The sequence below is a fragment of the Cherax quadricarinatus genome, chromosome 12 (assembly GCF_038502225.1).
Source record: "Cherax quadricarinatus isolate ZL_2023a chromosome 12, ASM3850222v1, whole genome shotgun sequence".
In the NCBI taxonomy this organism is placed as follows: Eukaryota; Metazoa; Arthropoda; class Malacostraca; order Decapoda; family Parastacidae; genus Cherax; species Cherax quadricarinatus.
In genome coordinates, this window is record NC_091303.1 from 4,713,003 (window position 1) to 4,738,616 (window position 25,614).

Consider the following 25,614-nt stretch of genomic DNA (forward strand, 5'->3'; position numbering starts at 1 on the left):
TCTTTACTACCACAACTGCTGCTGCTAATAATAATAATAATAATAATAATAATAATAATAATAATAATAATAATAATAATAATAATAATCTTGATACGTCTCTCATAATGTGCAGGTTATAGGGTGAGAGAGAGAGAGAGAGAGAGAGAGAGAGAGAGAGAGAGAGAGAGAGAGAGAGAGAGAGAGAGAGAGAGAGAGAGAGAGAGAGAGAGAGAGACAGAGAGAGAGAGAGAGAGAGAGAGAGAGAGAGAGAGAGAGAGAGAGAGACAGAGAGAGAGAGAGAGACAGAGAGAGAGAGAGAGAGATAAACTGATAGTCCTCTATATTATTCGGAAGTTAGATATGAGTTGCGGAGGCCATCCAAGGGTGTGGTGCATACTAGAGGAAAATGTGCCAAAGACAGTGTCTAATGGCTTACTACATTAAAGTTTATATTAAAATTCTTAAGAAGAAAAGGTTGCATTTGGAATATGAGTGAATGAGCTGCAACCGCAGGAGAAAAATGGAAGAAGGAGGACTAGAGTGAACGACGGAAAGAAGTGGAAGAATAAGAAGAGTTGAAAGGTGGACCAGAGTAAAAGAAGAATAGTTGAAAAAAAAGGAGGAGAGTAGAAGAAAGAATAGGAGAGTGCAATAAGGACGAGGAGGAGAGTGGAAGAAGGATGAGAACTGGACAGAGTGTTAGGTAGGACCAGAGTCCCGCGGGGGATCATTAATGTAGAGCAACGTGTCAGTGATAACTGGAGAGTCACGCTGGATGCCTAATGATACTCTAGTGAGTGAAGGCAACCCAGGGTGAGTGTTGAGCACCACACAACACCCCGGGGTGAGTGTTGAGCACCACACAACACCCCGGGGTGAGTGTTGAGCACCACACAACACCCCGGGGTGAGTGTTGAGCACCACACAATACCCCGGGGTGAGTGTTGAGCACCATACAGCACCCCGGGGTGAGTGTTGAGCACCAAACAACACCCCGGGGTGAGTGTTGAGCACCAACACCCCGGGGTGAGTGTTGAGCACCACACAACACCCCGGGGTGAGTGTTGAGCACCACACAACACCCCGGGGTGAGTGTTGAGCACCACACAACACCCCGGGGTGAGTGTTGAGCACCATACAACACCCCGGGGTGAGTGTTGAGCACCAAACAACACCCCGGGGTGAGTGTTGAGCACCAAACAACACCCCGGGGTGAGTGTTGAGCACCAAACAACACCCCGGGGTGAGTGTTGAGCACCACACAACACCACGGTGTGTGAGTGTTGAGCACCACACAACACCCCGGTGTGTGAGTGTTGAGCACCACACAACACCCCGTGGTGAGTGTTGAACACCACGTAACACCCCGGGGTGAGTGTTGAGCACCACTCAACACCCGGGGATGTGAGTGTTGAGCACCACTCAACACCCAGGGGTGTGAGTGTTGATCACCACACAACACCCGGGGGTGTGAGTATTAAGTACCACACAACACCCGGGGGTGTGAGTGTTGAGCACCACACAACACCCGGGGGTGTGAGTATTAAGTACCACACAACACCCGAGGGTGTGAGTGTTGAGAACCACACAACACCCGGGGGTGTGAGTGTTAAGCACCACACAACACCCCGAGGTGTGAGTGTTGAGCAATCTCAACAAATAATAGCTAAGTCCCTAAGCATATACACTAGCCATTGTATTCTGCCTTAAGTGTCATAGAAATATATACCAAATTGTATTAATTAGATACTTTCGTTAAGAAATGAGTGTGTCCTAAACAGCTGAGAGCTAAATTTACGATCAATACTCTTTAATAACTCAATATTTGTACTTCAACTCTGGAATATTGATTGATATATCAAAATAATGCGGGCTAATTTTAGTTGTACTTGTAGCCTGTAGACGAATGGGATATTTTATATCTTCTTATAAACTACATACGAACCGGATAATTTTCGTGCATATTTAAATATTTCTGTGAAAGTAGCACCCTGGCTGAATGAAATTCTACTGGCTTGGTCCGCTATCGAAGGAAAAAGGGGAATAAATGTAATGACAGTAACCAGTGTTTGGAATATACTTCTTAACATGAGTAAAACCATGTAAACTTTGCTTCTCTTAATAGTGCCAAGAACGTGTGTCTTTCAGTTCCCAATGGCAGTTGCAGTTATTCACTTAGGGAGAAGAGCTAAGCCTTGCTAAGTGTCATTTGTTTCCTTAAAATCCGTCAGAAATGGTTATTAATATATCAGTAGGCAAGCATCATATAATGTATATTGCTTTCATAATTTTTGGCTTAATGCAGCAATGACACTGGATAAATGGAAGTACGCTATATACTGATTAAGTAAACAGAAATCTCATGGAGGAAGGGTTTGCTGTCGCGAATATCATCAATATTTTTTTCCACGAAAGCCTTAATGATCTTCCCTGGTAATGATCCTCAAATCCCGACCTGGGACGGAATGGGAACAAATGAAGAACCTTGCGCCCGCCCCCCTTTTCTCCCTCATGACATGAAAGACTGATCGAGGATGCAAGCCATTCACGGCTAGGCTTTGATTCCTAACCCAATTCTGGTTGGTGGACATCGTGAAGGCCCGGTACAAACTGCGTCCTTCATTCAGCACGACAGGATCATACAAGATTAGGACAATCGAGTCTGTTTGCAATTCGCTTTCGTTTTAATTTCATAGAGTGGAAGGCACTGAGGTATATTTGAGCTTGATGCTCAGCGAGTCCTTAGTAAATATGGCACGAGGAAGATAAACACGTGCAGCTCTTTCTAGTCTGGGGAAAATAATGGATTCATAACTCGCTGTGTTCTGGTTCAAGGATACGTACTGTATAAACTTGCTTCTGTATCACCATCCATGCTTTCCATACTACACGACCTTCAGTCATCAAGCTTGTACACATACGCACATACACACACACATGCACACATACAAACACACTTACAGCACTCATTTTCTCATTCTCTCTCTCACTCTCTCTCTCTCTCTCTCTCTCTCTCTCTCTCTCTCTCTCTCTCTCTCTCTCTCTCTCTCTCTCTCTCTCTCTCTCTCTCTCTCTCTCTCTCTCTCTCTCTCTCTCTCTCCCTCTCTCTCTCTCACTATCTCCGTCTCTCACCCATCCCAAATCTAAAACATCATTTATGGTACACTAGTGCCGGGGTTCAACGGCTGTACACGACATTAGGCAAGCAATAACAGCCGATATTAAGTGCTCTCTCCATCACACCCATACTCCAGCCGCCCCATAAACAGAACTTACGGTATTATCGAGAATTAGATAAAGATCTCCGTGCATCATCTCGCAAATCGGTGCAGCTACGAACGCCCCAGAGATTTTGACTGCTATCGTGCGTGTGTGTATTCAGTGAGTCACTTACGAAGCAATAGTTTTTACCCGCAATTGCTGGTTAGGTAATTTATTTTGCTTACTATTATTTTGGAGGGTGAAACATTTACTTATATACAGTTTTAAAACGTTCACTGCTGTCTTTTTTAATGTTTATATGTATATGTTAAATACGTGATATATATATATATATATATATATATATATATATATATATATATATATATATATATATATATATATATATATATATATATATATATATATATATATATATATATATATATATGTCGTGCCGAATATGTAAAACTGGTCAGTTAGCAAGAACTCATTTAAAATTAAGTCCTTTCTAAAATTTTCTCTTATACGTTTAAAGATATATTTTTCCGTGAGTAGTCACGAAAGCGCTTGGAATTTCTCTCTCTCTCTCTCTCTCTCTCTCTATATATATATATATATATATATATATATATATATATATATATATATATATATATATATATATATATATATATATACATATATATATATTTATATATATATATATATATATATATATATATATATATATATATATATATATATATATATATATATATATATATATATGTCGTGCCGAATATGTAAAACTGGTCAATTAGCAAGAACTCATTTAAAATTAAGTCCTTTCTAAAATTTTGTCTTATTCGTTTAAAGATATATTTTTGTTAAAGTTAATAATTTTGTACCAAAAGAACCAAAAGAACCTTAGAAAATTTCCCTAACCTTATTACACACACACACACACACACACACACACACACACACACACACACACACACACATATATATATATATATATATATATATATATATATATATATATATATATATATATATATGTATATATATGCATATATATATATATATATATATATATATATATATATATGTGTGTGTGTGTGTGTGTGTGTGTGTGTGTACTCACCTATTTGTACTCACCTATTTGTGGTTGCAGGGGTCGAGTCCTAGCTCCTGGCCCCGCCTCTTCACCGGTTGCTACTAGGCCCTCTCTCTCCCCGCTCCATGAGCTTTATCAAACCTCGTCTTAAAACTGTGTATGGTTCCTGCCTCCACTACGTCATTTTCTAGGCTATTCCACTGCCTTACAACTCTATGACTGAAGAAATACTTCCTACTATCTCTCTGACTCATTTGTGTCTTCAACTTCCAATTGTGGCCTCTTGTTTCTGTGTCCCCTCCCTGGAACATCCTGTCTTTGTCCACCTTGTCTATTCCACGCAGTATTTTATATGTCGTTATCATGTCTCCCCTGACCCTCCTGTCCTCCAGTGTGGTCAGGCCGATTTCCCTTAATCTTTCCTCATAGGACATTCCCCTTAGCTCTGGAACTAACCTTGTCGCAAACCTTTGTACTTTCTCTAGTTTCTTGACGTGCTTGATCAAGTGCGGGTTCCAAACAGGTGCTGCATACTCCAGTATGGGCCTGACATACACGGTGTACAGTGTCTTGAATGATTCCTTACTAAGGTATCGGAATGCTGTTCTCAGGTTTGCCAGGCGCCCATATGCTGCAGCAGTTATCTGATTGATGTGTGCTTCCGGAGACATGCTCGGTGTTATACTCACCCCAAGATCTTTCTCCTTGAGTGAGGTTTGCAGTCTTTGGCCACCTAGCCTATACTCTGTCTGTGGTCTTCTGTGCCCCTCCCCCATCTTCATGACTTTGCATTTGGCAGGATTAAATTCGAGAAGCCATTTGCTGGACCAGGTGTGTGTGTGTGTGTGTGTGTGTGTGTGTGTGTGTGTGTGTGTGTGTGTGTGTGTGTGTGTGTGTGTGTGTGTGTGTGTGTGTGTGTGTGTGTGTGTGTGTGTGTGTTTGTGTGTGTGTGTGTGTGCATCAAAACTGCTTTATCTATCTATCTCTATTATCTATCCCTATTTATATGAAGCTCTTAATTAACTGAGCTTCCAGTCTAGTAATCTCTTAGTCTCTTTACTTATGCATTTTCACATCTCGAGCTATCTGTGGGAGAAGCATTAAGCGTCTTGCTTGGAGGCTCTACCAAATGCCACTGCAGTATCAGGCTTAGCGGGCTGTTGCCTCATTTCCTAACATACATCAGGCTCTCTCGAACTTGTATGTGTTCTCTCACCTCGTTAGTGAGAGCCAAGCATTCCGCACATTCGCTGGTATAATTGGGTTATACTCCTTTTGTGAACTCATGATGTAGATATGTTCACTCCTGCCTGTGTATACTCATCTTGCACATGAGTGTTTTTCATTCCATCTGGTCCTTAACAAAAATAATTTTTTTGTATAGTTAAGTAATGAATGTTGCATCAGCTTAGCTGATCGGCTGAAGTTACTTTAGTGCAGTGTTTTTCTTAGGGTAGAGGTCGACCGAATACTCGCAAAAGTTAAAGAGCGTAACACAAAGGACATGAGGGATATGGGATAACGTTAACTTTCCAGGGATATAGCTTAGTGCATTATAGAAAGATCGGGTTAAATTTCAACAGCTTTTCTTTGCCAAAGCGGTATTTATCAAGATGGAACCAGTGTGAGGCTTTTATCATGCGGTTGATCTTAGAAGTTGTTTGCATTTTAAGAAATACACTCATATGTATAATTGCAAGGATGACGAATTGAATCCCCAAGGATCTCTGCTTGGTCCCTCTTGTTTCTCATATACAAGATTGACGTGACTGAGAAAACTGAAGTCTGCGCATCGCTGTTTAATGATGATGACCGTAGCAAGAAGGAAATTTTGAAATTATGACAGCATGAGGCATTTCCTAAATGGATTGTCGTGGGAATAGGAGCTGATTGAAAAGTCCATCATAAACAATGATGATGTAGCTGAAAAGTGGAGAGGAGAGGAAACAGAGGAAGAGATTCCAAGATTACCATGAAAGGCTACAAAAATAGTTAAAAAGTGATTACTAGAATTCAATCTTGATGGGCACAAATAAATAAGTAAAGATCAAGAAACAAAATAACCCGACAAGGAAAAAAATAGAAAAAATAGTAAAACAAATACTAGAAAGTAATTTTTGAAGAGAAATGGAAAATAATAATGGTATAAACAATGGTAGAAATAAGAGCTAAAAACAATTAATTTTGTTTAAATAAGATCACAGTAAACAGGTGATATCACAACCAATATATATATATATATATATATATATATATATATATATATATATATATATATATATATATATATATATATATATATATATATATATATATATATATAAGTATGAAGAGACAACACGAACACATTATATTCCAAAGACTTAAGAAAGGTGGTCAATAGAACAAATTTCGTTCCAAATCCACATGAAGACATTCACTGAATATATTTATTGAAACACATTTGGTTCCTAACTCTTCTTCCATGATGTTATTTATTACATATTAATCTAAAATTTTATATCAAATTCCCACATGAACTCTCCTATGTTTAAAAAATACAAATATTCAAGGTCGAAGCATACTTCATTGTTACTGTATAAAATGACTAAACATGAGAGTGATTTGAATTTATATGAATTAAAAGCTACTAGAAATTATTTGTTATGAATTTATATAAATTAATTATCACTAGAATTTATTGGCTATTACGTGTGTATGAATTTAAAAAAAAAAAACACTAAAATTCAGTGAGTGAGTTTTCTTATTTTTTTCATGAATTGAAAACCAATGGAATTGAATGCTTTTTCGATTTCTGCGAATTAAACCCCACTGGAACCTTATGAGTAGTCATTGCTTTCAACATACAAAGTTGTGGGTATTATTCACAGTTGGCTGCTATCACTGCCAATCCGATTTTATTGTGACTCAAATTTCTGTCAAAATAAATCATGATAATGTAATCAAAGCCCATAAGCAGCAGTCCGTCTTTACAGTTCGTAACAAGTTATGGACCATAATGCATTAGATAAGTCATTACAGTGCAATGCGCTAACCTGAAGAGATGAAGGGTATTTAGATTAATCCAAGGAAAGGAAGGGTGATAAGTTTATTTGATTTAAAGTCTATCGGCTTTAAATCAAGGTTGCACCTGTAAAATGCGTAACTAAGAATACTTAATTCACTTAGATGAAGGATTACAGTAAATTTTCAGTGTGAATATAGTGAGAGGAATACCTGTAGGTGATTTTACACTGTGGAAAGAAAAGCCGCCCTAAATCAGCTCTAGTTCCTCAAATCATGAGCCCGCCATCAAACTTAAAGGGGACCAAAGAAACCTAAGAGCAAAAATGTATTGCGTATAAATGAGAAAATTCAGAATTTTTAAGACCCTAAGTCCCCCTTGGAGGTCAAGGACGAGGACCAGTCTAGAGGAAAGAGAGGTCTCGCCCATAAGCTCCTTAACCGGGGACATGGCGAAATATTGATCAAAACCCAAGTGCTCGCAGATATTTGTACTCACCTATTTGTTGGTGTAGGGGTTGAGTCTCAATTCCTGGCCCTGTACTCACCTATTGTGGTTGCAAGGGTTGAGTTATAGCTCCTGACCCCGCCTCTTCACTGGCCTCTACTAGGTCACTCTTCCTTTTACATAAGCTTTATCTTACCTCTTCTTAAAGCTATGCATGAATCCTGCCTCCACTACACTACATCACTTACCAGACTATTCCACTTCCTGACAACTCTGTGGCTGAAGAAATACTTCCTAACGTCCCTGTGAGCCATCTGAATCTTCAACTTCCAACTGAGACCCCTTATTGCTGTGTTCCATCTCTGGAACATCATGTCTCTGTCCATCTTGTCGATTCCTCTCAGTATTTTATATGTCGTTATAATATCATCCCAATCTCTCCTGTCCTTCAGTGTCGTCAGGTCGATTTAACTTAACCTCTCCTCGTAGGACATACTCATTAGCTCCGGGACTAGTCTTGTTGCAAATATTTGCAACAAGACTAGTTTTCTTACATGCTTGGCTACGTGTGGGTTCCAGACTGGTGCTGCATAGTCCAATATGGGCCTAACGTATACAGTGTATAGGGTCCTGGACGATTCCTTATTAAGATGTCGGAATGCTGTTCTTAGGATTGCTAGGCGCCCGTATGCTGCAGCAGTTATTTGGTTGATGTGCGCCTCAGGAGATGTGCCTGGTGCTATACTCACCCCAAGATCCTTTTCTCTGAATGAGGTTTGTAGCCTCTGGCCCTCTAGACTGTACTCCGCCTGCGGTCTTCTTTGCCCTTCCCCAATTTTCATAACTTTGCACTTGGTGAGTTTGAACACCAGCTGTTGGACCAGGCCTACAGCCTGTTCACATCCCTTTGTAGTTCTGCCTGATCCTCATCCGACTGGATTCTTCTCATCAACTTCAGATCATCTGCAAACAGGGACACTTCGGAGTCTATTCCTTTCGTCAAGTCGTTCACAAATACCAGAAACAGCACCGGTCCTAGGACTGACCACTGTGCAACCTCGCTGTGTGTGTGTGTGTGTGTGTGTGTGTGTGTGTGTGTGTGTGTGTGTGTGTGTGTGTGTGTGTGTGTGTGTGAGTGTGTGTGTGTGTGTTCTAGTATGCTATGCGACGCAGAACAAGTCACATGGAGATGGAAATCTTGAGCTCCATATCTTTCGCACTCTCGTGCGTCGTTAGAAGCTGTACAATGTTGCAAGACAGAGGCAGATAGGAGGAGAAATTCTCTGAAGGCAGAAGGCATCAATTGCAGCCCTTGACATGGGCCCATGTCATGGATGCTATTAATACCTTCTGCCTTGCCTCAAAGAATTTCCTATAATATCTGTTTCTGTCTTGCAACACTGCATAGCTCCTAACGCCGCACGAGAGTGCGAAAGATCTAGAGCTGAAGATATCTACCCCCATGTAACTTTCCACAGTGTTATGATCATCTGTTTGCGACTGGGTCGCTTCATTATATGTGAATATGCGACAGTCTGCGTCCTATATAAACCTTGAGGCAGGTAGATGCTCCAGCTGCCTAAGGTATCGACAGGAGTATGATTGGAGGAGTAGGCAACCGGAGGCGCCACTGTCAGCGACTGTCGACTGTCAATTACTCACGAACTGGAATTAAAATTTTCATTGCTCACGCTCGAGCGCGCTGTTTCTCTCCTATTAATTATGCTTTCCCGACTGCAGCGGACGTGTGGGCCATCACTCAAATGAGAAAATGTATACACTGTAAGTTCTGACATATTTAAAATTTTAATATATGTTTTTTGACATACAGGCTGTCTGGTTATTTATTATTAGTTTAATGCCCCTTTTTTGCTAACATAATTTTATGTCATTTCTGTCATTCAGAAGATTATTTTTTCAATCTTACTTTCCTTCTTCATTAGGCAAAATACTTCATGGTTAAACCAATTTTTATATTTATCATAGTTTTGATTTTTCTGAAGATTCGTTTCTTTCCCCATTTTCCATAGGAAAACTGCAATAAAAAGAACTAAAAAAAATCTTTTCTCCAAACTTTGCTAATATTTATTAAAATGAGTAATAATTTACATAACCTAAATAAGAATTTGGATAATTATATCTCGTTGTATTTTCTAATAAGGGGGAACTTTAGATGATCCAAACTTTCTGCACTTCTGTATATTTCTTAAACGAAGGTTCGTGTTGTAAGCGCTAAATACAGCGACAAAGCGGACGATTATAGAACCTGTTTATCGTGTGTTGGGGAAAAGTCCATTTCTGAATAGGATTTGTTGGACGAACGATGAATACATAGGAGTCATTCAGCGACTCTGGAAAGTTAAGTTAGTAAGTTTGATCTGATAAAGAGAATGGGTAGCAACTGTCCTTTGGATCAAGAGCCTCTCGTCAGCATCAAGGCAAATCCCTTCAATTGCTAAATATAATATTCACTTGAGAAGTGATTCTCAGACTCTAGAAGAAGGTTTCAGAAGATCAGTAGCTCATCCAGTATCAATTTTTGCAATATCAATCATACGGTCTCATAAATGGTCATACAAAGTCATACACAGGTTGTTTGTACTATTGTAAATAACATTTTTATGGTGATAATCTGTGAGAACTTATGAAACTCTTCATTGTTTATTTTATCTAAAATGGTTTGAACTTTTATTTCGGTTCTCAGGGGCGTAAACACCGTCAATGAGCTGAGCCCGTGTTTCCCCCTTCCTATTATATTGTTCTCTAGCAATAAGTTTTCTTCTTCTAATAATTATTATTATCATTATTGTCTTCATATTATTATAGAGTGTCTTAAGAATGGAAAGTAATCAGACTTGATCCCAGGAAGGTGCCAGCAGTTCCAATAACTTGGGTGAAAGAACACATAGGGCTATATCATGTCTTCCCTAGCACATGCAAGTGGCAATGTGAGGTGAACAACACCTCAAATTTATTAAGGAAGTTGTGGCATAGTAGGTGTGGCCATCAGTCTTTAATAACCTGACATAGGTCAAGCAGGTGTGACGTGGGTTTCAATTTACACCCACAGTGAGGTTAATTATGATTTATTTGCAAGACCAGTTTCCCGAATATATATATATATATATATATATATATATATATATATATATATATATATATATATATATATATATATATATATATATATATATATATATATATATATATATATATATATATATATATATATATATATATATATATATATATGTATATATATATATATATATATATATATATATATATATATATATATATATATATATATATATACATATATATATATATATATATATATATATATATATATATATATATATATACATATATATATATATATATATATATATATATATATATATATATATATATATAAATTATCCAAATGGCTTGTTGATATTTTGAGCCCTATTGTTGGCAAAATTTCTAACTTTAATGTTAAAAACAACATAGACTTAGTTGATAAATTGAGCTCCTTGACTGACTTAAATGATTTTAACATGGTTAGTTTTGATGTTACTTCCTTGTTTACGAAAGTTCCTGTTGATGATTTATTAAGTTTCTTATCTGAAGAACTCGTTAACTATGATTTACCATTGCCAGTTCCTACTATCATTAAACTTTGCATTGTTGATGCAAAATTTGTATTTAATGATAAGTTTTACACTCAGAAGTTTGGTATGGCAATGGGAAATCCTCTTTCACCTGTTCTTAGTAACCTTTACATGGATTTTTTTGAAACAAGGCTGCTTAACACAATCCTCCCTAATAGAGCTAAATGGTTCAGATATGTTGATGATATTTTGTGTCTTATGCCCAAAAATGTAGATATACACTATTTCCTTGGAAAATTAAATAGCTTAGCCCATTCTATAAACTTTACTGTTGAGTTTGAAGAAAATAATTCATTGCCTTTTCTAGATGTTTCAATTATTAAGGGCAATAATGAATTCAAATTTAAAATTTACAGAAAACCTACAAATAACTGTTCCTATTATTCTTCGCATCAAGATAGAGTCAAACTGTCTGTTTTCTCATCAATGTTTTTGAAAGCTTTACGAATTTGTAGTCCTGAGTTCATAGATGAGAAAATATCCAAAATTTATGAAATAGGTAATGATTTAAAATACCCAAGAAATGTAATTGATAAATCTTTTAAAGTTGCTAGAAATACTTTTTACAATCTAAAAAGGGACAACCAGCCTTATTCAACTAAAAATATGTGGGTTCTCCCTTACCATGAAAACTTGGTTGATATGCCTTCTCTTCTTAAGACTTTTAATATTAAAGATGTATTCAAAAATCTTGACACAGTAAAAAAACTTTTGATAAAGAATTCCCCCCAAAATGCTGATGGATGTGTCTATAAGATTCCTTGTAAAATTTGCTGTAAAGTTTATTACGGTCAAACTGGTAAAAATCTCGAACTAAGATTAAAACAACATAAATATAGCATTAGAACTGGACAAGATTCCAATGCTCTATTTATTCATGTAAGAGATTTTAACCATCCAATTGATTTTCAAAAAGTTGAGAAAGTAGTTTCAAGCAAGTCCATGGTCGACAGGAATATAATTGAATCTTGTTTCATAAATAGCAGTTTTGACAATAATATGAATATTTCCTTTGGTTTATATAAATTAGATCCATTTATAATTAACAGAATTTGGGAAGAATTTAATAATACACTGGACAAATAATAATTTTAAAAATTTTCATGGGTAGAATAGTTTGTTGGTGGGTTGTGCAAAGGACCTGTCCAGTTCCTCAAAGAGCTGGGTGAAAAGCTCATCATAGAAACCAAGGACCACAGGGCGACCAGTTTCCTCTTTCAGAGACTCAGTGTTGTGATCCAGAGTGAAAATGCCTGCAGCATTCTGGGCATGCGGCCCACAGCAGGGGAGCTGGACGAAATATTCGAGACATAGCTCTGAGTTACGTATGTTGTTTTACTTTCTGATGTATTTTTGTGAATGTTTGGCCAATGTATTTTGTCTTTAAATAAAACATACCTGAAATATAGGGGGTGGTAGGAGAAAATTCTCAAACAGCTTCAGGGAGAACCTTGAGTTTTCCCTGAAGCAAGTTTATTCTTTTCTCTGAGGGTGAGGGTCCCTATGACAGTTCTAGAGGTGGTACCTCCCTATATTTTATATATGAATAAATATATATATATATATATATATATATATATATATATATATATATATATATATATATACATATATATATATATATATATATATATATATATATATATATATATATATATATATATATATATATATATATATATATATATATATATATATATATATATATATATATATATATATATATATATGTATATATAAGTCGTGCCGAATAGGCAGAACTTGCGATCTTGGCTTAAATAGCAACACTCATCTTGCCATATAGGACAAGCTAAAATTTGTGTATGCAATAATTTCTCCAAAATCACTCTGAACCTAACGAAAAAAATATATTTCATTGTGTTTGTTTAGTATTAAATTATTGTAAACGTATTTACAATATATTTAGTTGGGTTAGACTAAAATAAATTGCACTTGTTATAATAAGGTTAGGTAAGTTTTCTAAGATTCTTTTGGTGCAAAATTATAAATTTTTACATTAACATTGATGAAAAAATATATCTTTAAACGAATACGAGAAAATTTTAGAAAGGATTTAATTTTAAATGAGTTCTTGCTAATTGACCAGTTTTACATATTCGGCACGACATATATATATATATATATATATAATATATATATATATATAATATTTATATAATATATATTTATATAATATATATATATATATATATATGCAAAACAACCACTGTGAAAGAATAGAAAAATTCCATTGTTCCTTGATAATGTTAGTAGTCACGGAAGCGCTTGGAATTTCTCTACTCTTTCACATTGGTTGTTTTGCATATTCTGAAATCACCTGTTTACTGTGATCTTATTACACATATATATATATATATATATATATATATATATATATATATATATATATATATATATATATATATATATATATATATATATATATATATATATATATATATATATATATATATATATATATATATATATATATATATATATATATATATACAGAGAGAAAAAGAGAGACCTCTTTTTAACTGATACGAGGAACTTATATAGAGTTAGCCTTAACTCTCTTAGAGGTGTAACTTGACCTCTATTGATCTGCCCATGACTGACTAGCATCTGACCTTGACTAAACTGACCATGAAGAATTGGAGATCAATTGTTTGAGCTCTTGCAACTCTGGGGTCCAGCCTCTTGGCAAGATGTTTATTGACTTGGGGTAAGTTTTCTTGCTCAGTGATTTCAGCACCTATTTCTTTCAAATACCTCAGTTCTCACCCTTACTCTTAGTTTTCCATTTCCGGCTCATTCAACTTCGATATATCATAACCCGACTCTCCCCAGTTGCTCTCTTTCTCTCTCCTCATACAACCCTACTATTCCCTTTCTACCCTCCCCATCACTCTCATCCACCTTCTTACAATCCTCTAGCGTTCCCCAAAACACACTAAGGCTAACAATCCTCTCGGCTTTTACAGGGATCCTGGGACTACAACTTTCAATATGCTGTTCCGATTCTGGTCTCTTCCTGCCTCACTCTGCAAGGTGGCCTCAGTCTGCCAGCTTGCAGCTCCTTGCCTCACATTGCCAGATACCTTTTTCCTTGACTCACACTGATAGCAAATCTTTCCTTGTCTCGTTCTACAAGGCCTGTCCGAGCCTCACTCTCTCATTTGGCTTTTCACTGCCTCACTCTGCCTGTTAAAATAATAATTATCTTTATATCTACTGAGTGCAAATATAATTGATAAAGGATTAGCTGACATATTCATGCTTCATAGAAAGTCCTTGGTTATACAGAGCATTTCGGGCAGTCAGTTAACTTATATCTGTTAAATGTTTTTTTTTATGTTGCTAGGTATACAAGAATGCTAAAGTTTGCAATCTTGACATTAGATCTACCACTCTGGTTTATGCTTGACATTTTTGTTTTTTTGTTTTTTGTAAAGCAATTTCTCATAACGTTCGAAATTGTTATTGCCTATGCTATTCAACTACAAACCACACAAATACTAATCCTGCTATAAGATCACAGTAAAGAGGTGAAATCACAATATGCAGAACAACCACTGTGAAAAAATAGTGAAATTCCAAGTGCTTTCGTGACTTGTCACGAAAGCTCTTGGAATTTCAATATTTTTTCCACAGTGGTTGTTTTGCAAATACTAATCTATATTTTAGTGTTACTGCACAAAATATACAATAATCTGAAGGCCCATAGGATGCATAGCATCTACAGCAATACTTAGCCTATTCTGTACTTAAAATTTACATAGTATTATTTATTTGTTATTTCATTTTACTAAGGGTTTTATACAGAGTATTAGAAACTTAAAAATAAATAATATAATTGTCTAATTTAGCTGAGTGAGTTGTAATGGTTTCTTAAATTTCAATACAAATTATAATGATATAGTGTATGAACTGTGAGAATTATTTCAGCAGGTATCTGAAAGAAGTGGTTGCAGCCTATCTTACAATATATGGGAATTGAAAGAAAAAGCTGAAGCAAGAAAACAGGGATAAGATTGGATGAAATCTACAGATTTCAGTATTTGTTTTTTGTAATGTATTGCTGCCAGGATCACATTAAGGCAAGGAGGTGCTTTTTAACTGTAGCTTTGAGGTGGTTGGGAAAGAGGGAACCTTTGGAATCTTCAGACAAAGAGTTCCAGATTTTAATGTCTTTTACGTATAGTGAGTTTTTATTCAGACTGAGTCGAACATGGGGAATAACAAAGAGATTTTTATATCTTGCATTTTGCCGTCTTTCGGCCTCACTCTACCAGCTGGCCTACCCCTTCCTCACTCTACCATCTGGTCAACTCCTGCCTCACTCTACCAGCTGGCCTTTCCTTGCCTTACTCTGTCAGCTGGCTTTCCTGTCTCACTGAAAGTTTGCCATTCTCCGTCTCATTCTGTCAGTTGACTTTTTCCTGTCTCACCTCCGCCAGCTGGTATATTCCATCTTCCTCCTGTCATCTGGCCTCTCCATATGTCATTCTATCATCTGGTCTCTCCCTGCTTTACTCTTACAGCTGTTCTTTTATTGCCTTACTCTGCCAACTGGGCCTCTCGTTGCCTTTCTTTGTCAGTTGCTTCTCTCTGTTTCACTAGGTGATGTACAGATGTTGAAAAAAAAATTATGAGGTAGTAGGATGATATAGAACAAGAAGCACTGTTATAGGAAGGGACGTTTTAGTAAATAATAAGATGGCTTACAATAATATATAAGAGAATAATAGTGTAGCAGATTATTTAACGCAGTATGATTTACTGCTATTTATTTATATTGATAAAAAGCATAGAATTATTATTATAGTCAAAAAAGAAGCGCTAAGCCACAAGGACTATACAGCTATAAAAAAAAAAAAAAAAAAAAAAAAAAAAAAAAAAGCATAGAAGAAAATAGAAGAAATATGTTTCAAATGAAAAAGTACATACAAATTTGTATTTTCTATTGATAATTATTATTTTTAAAGGAATTAGTGAGTGATAACTGAATGTTTGTTGCTATTACTTTTTAAACGAAATGCAGAGTAGGAGCAGAAATTAAGCGTTTCATCGTGTGAGAGGGTGACTAAAGTGGAAATTTGTTTGCCTCTAATTACAGTTATGAATAAATATATATAAATATTTTTAGCTTGGTGAGAAAGGGGTATTTTGCCATTTAATACGGAAGTGGTAATGGCTTAGAGAATGTATATCAAAACTTCGAAAAAATCTTGATTGTCGACAAGGACACTCTCGAGAAGACATTTTTATTTAGTTGGTACATAAACTTAAGAAAAGCAAATTTAAAACTAAATGAAGAATGAGTTATAAATCCTTTATGTGAATGTGAACATATTGAAAAACTCTCTCAAGTAAAGAAAATGTTTCAATAGACCACAGAACTAAAAGATACGAGTCTCAAAGAATGGCTGAAGAGGTTAATCATGTATTTATATATTATCAAAAGATACAGAAGAAATTATAAGGAATGTTTCCTGGCCTCACTAAACAAGAAATAAGAGGTGCTGAAAGGATGCTCAAAAGCTCTTCACAGAGTAGTAAAAAAAAAAATGGACGGCTGAAGAAAAAAAGATATTGAAAAAATATATATGCCAATTAAACACAAAATATTTAACAACTTGTGTAAAACGCACTACTATACCTCTCATTACCTAAATCGGGAATTTTGATTAAAATCACCCATTTCAGAACAATATCACCCATACATGGAATTCTATAAGTTATGATCTCAATATAAATTCAAAACAACACACACAAAAAAAATCCTACTTAATACATATTGATATAGTTAGGGGGAAAAAAAACACACACACACATCCAAATAATATTGCTAAAAGTACCCGAATTTGTGCACCAAATTTCCTATTTCCAGAGCAACACAATTTCTGTTTTCATATTAATTGTTTAGTGTGGATGAAAGTCTCTCTCCGTGAATTAATTAACAACTTTTTACATAAACATTTTTAATCGGGACGCGGACGGCCCTGCAGCCAAACAGTTCCAATGATAATATTTCAGCTGTCATTATTATTATTATTGTTGTAATCATTATTATTATTATTATTATTATTATTATTATTATTATTATTATTATTAATTATTGTTATTATAATAATAATAATAATTATTATTATTATTATAATTATTATTGTTACTGTTATTACTATTATTATCATCATCTGTCGTCAATGTTGCTGTTTTCGTTACAGCTATTATTGTTGCTATTGCTTTTGCTCAGGTTGTTGTTATTTTTACTTCTATAATAATAATAATAATAATAATAATAATAATAATAATAATAATAATAATAATAATAATAATAATAATTATTATTATTATTATTATTATTATTATTATTATTATTATTATTATAATTATTATTATTAATTTATTATTTATACACGACAAACTTTTAATTTCCTTAAACTGTTGTTTCCCTGGAATATATATTCTCCGAAAAGTACATTATTTCACTGTGGGAAAATTTTTTTTAATTCATTTCCCTTTGATAAAGCAATTATTTTCAGGAAAATTATGATTAATGGAAAAAATCTTGGTAAAATTCCGGATGCCTAAAAAAAAGCCATGGAAAATTAATCTAATTAAAAGCAAATGTCATTAAAAGCAATTTTTTTTGTAAGCTTAAACCTTATTTAGCGAGGAAGGTTTGTGAGAAAGATTATGTAATTTACTTAGAGGTGTGCGTAAGTTAGACGCGGAAAGCGAGAGAGAGAGAGAGAGAGAGAGAGAGAGGAGACAGCGTGAAGCAAGCTTCTATACCACAAGTCGGGCAGAAAGCAGCAACTTCACTCTGGCTGTACCTTTCTTCAGAACATCACTTCATTTGAGATCATATATACCCAGGATGACTCGAGTCTGGAACACATTCATTCGTACAACATTATGATGTCAACGAGATAAAGTCAGTTGATCAAATGAAAATGTTGGCCCACAGATGGCTCCAACTTCATCCTGTTCCGTACTTGTATTTCTCATAACAATAAAAATGCTTTCAAATGAGCTGATGTAGGTAACAGCTCTTAGCTTGTCAATAAAGTTAGGAATTCTTAACCTGTAAATAGTTTGTCAATAAAGTTAGGGGTCCTTAACCTTGTCAAACCCTGTGTAAAAAAAAAAAGAGAGAGAGAGAGAGAGAGAGAGAGAGAGAGAGAGAGAGAGAGAGAGAGAGAGAGAGAGAGAGAGAGAGAGAGAGAGAGAGAGAGAGAGAGAGAGAGAGAGAGAGAGAGAGAGAGAGAGAGAGAGAGAGAGAGATTGTTACAACTGATATATTTAAAAAATGCTCGCACTTTGGCGAGAGAAAAATTTTAAAACTACGTTTCGCTTATTCCTCTTCCATTATCAAGTCATAACCGACATATTCTGACTTAATAATGGTCCAGAACGGTGCAAAATGTAGCCTTAAGGTTGCCTCTCTGTTGTCCCAACTATCCTTGCGAAACTCCGCTTGTCACACTTGCCTATCATCATCTCCCCGATTATCACGCTTTTCTCCTTCCCATAGAGTTCTCATTGATCCAGGGTAGTGCATTCACTGTTATTGGTGCCCACTCCACAAGATTTTGTCTTAGTCTCTCCTGTGAACTACAATATCAAGTACCTTCTTGCTGTCCAAGAATATGGAATCTACCCATATCTCTCTCTCTCTCTCTCTCTCTCTCTCTCTCTCTCTCTCTCTCTCTCTCTCTCTCTCTCTCTATCTATCTATCTATCTATCTATCTATCTATCTCTCCTGTCTCACTCCCTTTATAAAACTTTCCAGCAAAGAACTCTAGCAAAATTGTGAGACAAGTGCAACATTTATTAATCTGTGCTGTTCATACTTTATGGAAACACTTCCATCCATATGTTCCACCACGCTTCTGATCGTTTTCTATATTATTCTAGATAAAGTTTGCATGTTAGTGATGCCAGTCTATATATATATATATATATATATATATATATATATATATATATATATATATATATATATATATATATATATATATATATATACGTATATATGTGTGTATGTGTGTGTGTGTGTGTGTGTGTGTGTGTGTGTGTGTGTGTGTGTGTGTTTGTGTGTGTGTGTTGGTGGGAAGGAGGGGCGCTGGAGCACATAAAATATTTATCACCTTTCCCACACACCATGCGAGGTGACATCTTCATCCTGATCAGCACCTGGCGACGTTGACGCGAGGGGAGAAGGAAGAAAAGGAGGACAGAAATTGGGAAAAAGGTGAGGGGATGAAAGGAAAGCGAGAGGAAAAAAAGAGAGGAAAGACGAGGGTAATAATAAATATGGGGAAGAGAGTAAAGCAAGGATAAGATGTGAATTTGGGAATTTTGCTTTAAAAAAAATTCTTGAATGGGCTCTTCATAAAATAAATATCGTGCCAAACATTGCAGAAAAAAATAAAGAGAAGGGAGAGTGAAGGGGGAAGCGGGAGAGTGAAACTGAAGAATGGGGAGTAATGAGAAAAACGAGGGAGGAGGGAAAAGAGAAAGAGAGATGGGAGTTAGAGTGAGAAGAATAATGAATCAGAAGACTTTAGAGACAAGGTGAAAGGAAAGGAAAATGATAAAATATAAGTGAAGATATGATAGAAGGAAAGGTAGTGAGAGAAGAATGGAAGTAAAATGAGAAAAACTTGAGCGACGGAAGAATATTTGCATATATATATATATATATATATATATATATATATATATATATATATATATATATATATATATATATATATATATATATATGTATATATATATATATATATATATATATATATATATATATATATATATATATATATATATATATATATATATATATATATATATATATATATATATATATATATATATACAAAACAACCACTGTGAAAGAATAATGAAATTCCAAGCGCTTTCGTGACTACTCACATTATCAAGGAACAATAAAAGTAATGCATCAAAGGAAGGTATATAAAGGGTCTAGACCACACCTCACCCTTTATATACCTTCCTTTGATGCATTACTTTTATTGTTCCTTGATAATGTGAGTAGTCACGAAACGCTTTGAATTTCATTATTTTTTCACAGTGGTTGTTTTGCATATTCTGAGATCACGTGTTTACTGTGATCTTATTGCACACACACACACACACACACACACACACACACACACACACACACACACACACACACACACACACACACACACACACACACACACACATAGAGATATATATATATATATATATATATATATATATATATATATATATATATATATATATATATATATATATATACCTATATCAGCAATGTATTGTTACTTTAAGTGATGGTTTTTATGAGAGGCACCAAAAATAGCCTTCGCTTCCCATTTATAATCCTTTTAGCACCGCACAGGATGAAGCATTTCATGGAAAAAGTGCATGGGAAAGCTAAATGGACATGCATAAAACTGGACGAAAATGGGAAGAAAAAAACGCATGTGGAAGGCTCATATAGTGAACGAAGGAGAGATGAGAGAAATATGGTTCCGTTGAACACACGAAAAACACTAGTGATTTCAGTAAAGCCTTCAGTACCTTACTGATGTCAGTGGTATAACTTTCATAAAGCCAGTGCTCTCACACTCCCCTATCTTAAACCATTGTCGAAGTCAGAGAGAAGACAAGTAATGTACCTCGAAACTTGCATCAGAAAGCAGTTTCCATCTTTTTATGTACCTTTCTGAAAGTCAGTATTACCTCGGCGATCATTTTCTTCTCGAATGATTCAGATTTGGAGCAGGTTCTCAGAACATATGATCAGTGAAGTATTTAAGTAGACTGGCCAAATACAAACTCTGACACACAACTGGCTCCATATACATACATCTGTTTAATTACTGGCAAGACTACCGACAATGTGTTTGGTAAATGGACACATGTTCAACAAATGAGACATTTATTGCGGTTGGGTTTTTCTCACCAGGAGCTGACTATGAACTAATACAAATAAATGTAAGCAATGATAATTTGGTGAACAGAGAGTATTTGTAACATCACTGTGTAATGGTTTTAAATGACTGTGCAGCTGGAGACTTGTTATCGAGTAAATTTAAGGTTTATTTTTATTGCTAGTCAGTCTACTGCCTGCCCAGCCACTGCTACTACTGCTACTCCACTGCTGATAAATGAGACTCTTGTGCAACATTTGGGAATCTTTATTCTGGGAACGCTTCGTCAGCCAATTTCTTCAGTCTAATACAGAGAAGAGCGGCGGAAGATGAGGAGGAGCCTGAGGTAATCAGTAGCTCAGCCTGGAATCAGTGTGTTCAGTCCATCAAGCTTATAAACTGCAGACACATGAGGTGAAGCAGTAGTAGACGACGACATCAGTGGAAACATAGCTCAAGCATATAGGTTAGGCACTGGTGTCTCTGCCTCCCACTGCTTCACTTCATCTGTTTACAGTATATAAGCTCCTCCGCGCATTTGCTGTACTCTGATGGACTGAAGACGTCGACTCCAGGCTGAGGGACTGATTACTTCAAACTCCTCATCATCTTCCACCGTTCTTTTCTGTATTAGACTGAAGAAGCCACTGGCTGGTGAAACGTTTCCAGAATAAAGATACCTAAATGTTGCACAAGTGTCTCATTTATCAACTCGTGGGTTCTCTTGACTATTTATGAAAACTCCACTGTTACATATTTTTCTTACCACCACCAGCATCACTACTGCTGCTTCCCTCAAGAATGCTTAGCGTTCCGGACATCTCACCTTACTTGACATAACCTGTGTCCATACAATGACAAAGCCCCTGGTGAGCGATATATAACCACAGTACATATCTTAATAATAGCACAGGAGTCCATTCACCTCCATTTAAGTCTACGTACTCACTGATGTTTACAAATTAATTAATCGTAATGAAATTATTATTCAATCCAGGCTTAGGAAGGTCCTGTGGGAAGATAATTAAATAAATGCAGAAAAATCTAAATCCCGTGGAAAATAAAAAGGGAGGGGGGGGGGGCGAGTGAGATGACGAAGACAAATACCGAGCCTTGATAAGATGTTGATTGATGAAACAAGAGACAAGGTGGATGTACTGGTAATCTGGGAAAAGGACGAGAGAAAGTGGGGCAAGGAGGAGAGTCCTTGAGAGACGGGAGATCCAATAAGAGAGAAAATTAAGGATTTTAGAGGGGATGAATTGGGGAATAGAGAAGAAGGAATAGGAGAAAGAGGAGGAGTCGAAAACAGATCTGGATTAATATAAACAAACTTCAAACACTAAGTTTTAGACAGAACTGTATCTCATATACTCGTTCTGAGCTGTTTACTCAAATCCCTTTCCCTTCCAGTTCCTTCTAGCCAAGCACCATTTTTCCCTCCCACCTCTTCAATTTCCACTCCTGTCCCTCTACTGATACTCCAACCTCACCTCAGGGGTGGGAACTGATTAAACAGATTCTTGGCATTTGTAGCTTGTGGTGTCTTCTTGACGATGCAGTATCAAGATAAGAACAGGATGCAGTATATGCACAGAGAGAAGTATATCTCCTAATCTATATGAAGTGAGTGTACCCTTCAGTTCCGCTTATAGGAGACTGAATTATTCTTGATGTTAGTGAATAGGTTAATTGTGGCTTTAATAACCCACGTTCAGGTAAAGCTAAAACATTAATTGTTAATCTTGTTAATTATGTCTGAAAGACTGTTATTCAAAATGTTCTTTGAACCTTCATATTTTCTAAGTTTTAAATAGTGGCTTTAGCTTTAAGATCTGCAAATAGACTCTGCAATATTTTGCAAGTGTAAACTACGATATCTCATTTACGAAGGTTCTCTAGGCAGTGAAAAATCTCTCTAGCTAGCCTGTCTTCCTCCCAGATTTTCCTCTTCCTAGCCCATCTCCCTCCCAGATTTTTCTCTTCCGAAGCCATCTCCCTCCCGAATCTTTCTCTTCCCAGCCCCATCTTCCTCCCAAACCCGCCTAATCTTCCACTTTTACCCCATTTTCCTCTCCTCTCCCCACATTCCAGCTGACCCAAAAAGGAATCGGCTAGCTGCTCTGTTCCTTATTTCTGTTCCAGCACCGCAACAAGAAGCATTAGCTCTCCTTTGTTGTGAGTATTTTCCCATTTTTGTGGCTGCCCCTCCCACGGCTGATTCATCTTCCCCGGCCCAGATGGCAATTTTGGTGGAGGAGATGGAGCGAGATGGAAGGGGGTGGGAGGGTGATGGGAGAGAACGGGAAGGGTAGAAGGGCGATGGAAGGCGGGTGGTAAGGGTGGGAGATAGAGAGGGGGAAGAGGTGCGAAAGGGATGGGAGGGATAAGAGTGATGGGAAAGGGGTTGGACGGGGATGGAATGGATGTGAGGAGTGGGAGAATGTATGAAGTTCTTGGAAAGGGATAAAAATGGATGGGAGGAATAGTAGAGACTCTTGGAGAGGGATAAGCATGGGTTTTGAAGTATGGGGGATGGACAGAATAATATTTATATATATATATATATATATATATATATATATATATATATATATATATATATATATATATAGTATATATATATATATATATATATATATATATATATATATATACATATATACTATATATATATGTGTGTATGTGTGTGTGTGTGTGTGTGTGTGTGGTGTGTGTGTGTGTGTGTGTGTGGGGTGTGTGTGTGTGTGTGTGTGTGTGCTGTGTGTGTGTGTGTGTTGGAGTGTGTGTGTGTGTGTGTGTGTGTGTGTGTGTGTGTGTGTGTGTACTCACCTAGTTGTACTCACCTAGTTGAGGTTGCGGGGGTCGAGTCCGAGCTCCTGGCCCCGCCTCTTCACTGATCGCTACTAGGTCACTCTCCCTGAGCCGTGAGTTTTATCATACCTCTGCTTAAAGCTATGTATGGATCCTGCCTCCACTACATCGCTTCCCAAACTATTCCACTTACTGACTACTCTGTGGCTGAAGAAATACTTCCTAACATCCCTGTGATTCATCTGTGTCTTCAGCTTCCAACTGTGTCCCCTTGTTACTGTGTCCAATCTCTGGAACATCCTGTCTTTGTCCACCTTGTCAATTCCTCTCAGTATTTTGTATGTCGTTATCATGTCCCCCCTATCTCTCCTGTCCTCCAGTGTCGTCAGGTTGATTTCCCTTAACCTCTCCTCGTAGGACATACCTCTTAGCTCTGGGACTAGTCTTGTTGCAAACCTTAGCACTTTCTCTAGTTTCTTCACGTGCTTGGCTAGGTGTGGGTTCCAAACTGGTGCCGCATACTCCAATATGGGCCTAACGTACACGGTGTACAGGGTCCTGAATGATTCCTTATTAAGATGTCGGAATGCTGTTCTGAGGTTTTGCTAGGCGCCCATATGCTGCAGCAGTTATTTGGTTGATGTGCGCTTCAGGAGATGTGCCTGGTGTTATACTCACCCCAAGATCTTTTTCCTTGAGTGAGGTTTGTAGTCTCTGACCCCCTAGACTGTACTCCGTCTGCGGCCTTCTTTGCCCTTCCCCAATCTTCATGACTTTGCACTTGGTGGGATTGAACTCCAGGAGCCAATTGCTGGACCAGGTCTGCAGCCTGTCCAGATCCCTTTGTAGTTCTGCCTGGTCTTCGATCGAGTGAATTCTTCTCATCAACTTCACGTCATCTGCAAACAGGGACACCCTCAGAGTCTATTCCTTCCGTCATGTCGTTCACAAATACCAGAAACAGCACTGGTCCTAGGACTGACCCCTGCGGGACCCCGCTGGTCACAGGTGCCCACTCTGACACCTCGCCACGTACCATGACTCGCTGCTGTCTTCCTGACAAGTATTCCCTGATCCATTGTAGTGCCTTCCCTGTTATCCCTGCTTGGTCCTCCAGTTTTTGCACCAATCTCTTGTGTGGAACTGTGTCAAACGCCTTCTTGCAGTCCAAGAAAATGCAATCCACCCACCCCTCTCTCTCTTGTCTTACTGCTGTCACCATGTCATAGAACTCCAGTAGGTTTGTGACACAGGATTTCCCGTCCCTGAAACCATGTTGGCTGCTGTTGATGAGATCATTCCTTTCTAGGTGTTCCACCACTCTTCTCCTGATAATCTTCTCCATGATTTTGCATACTATACATGTCAGTGACACTGGTCTGTAGTTTAATGCTTCATGTCTGTCTCCTTTTTTAAAGATTGGGACTACATTTGCTGTCTTCCATGCCTCAGGC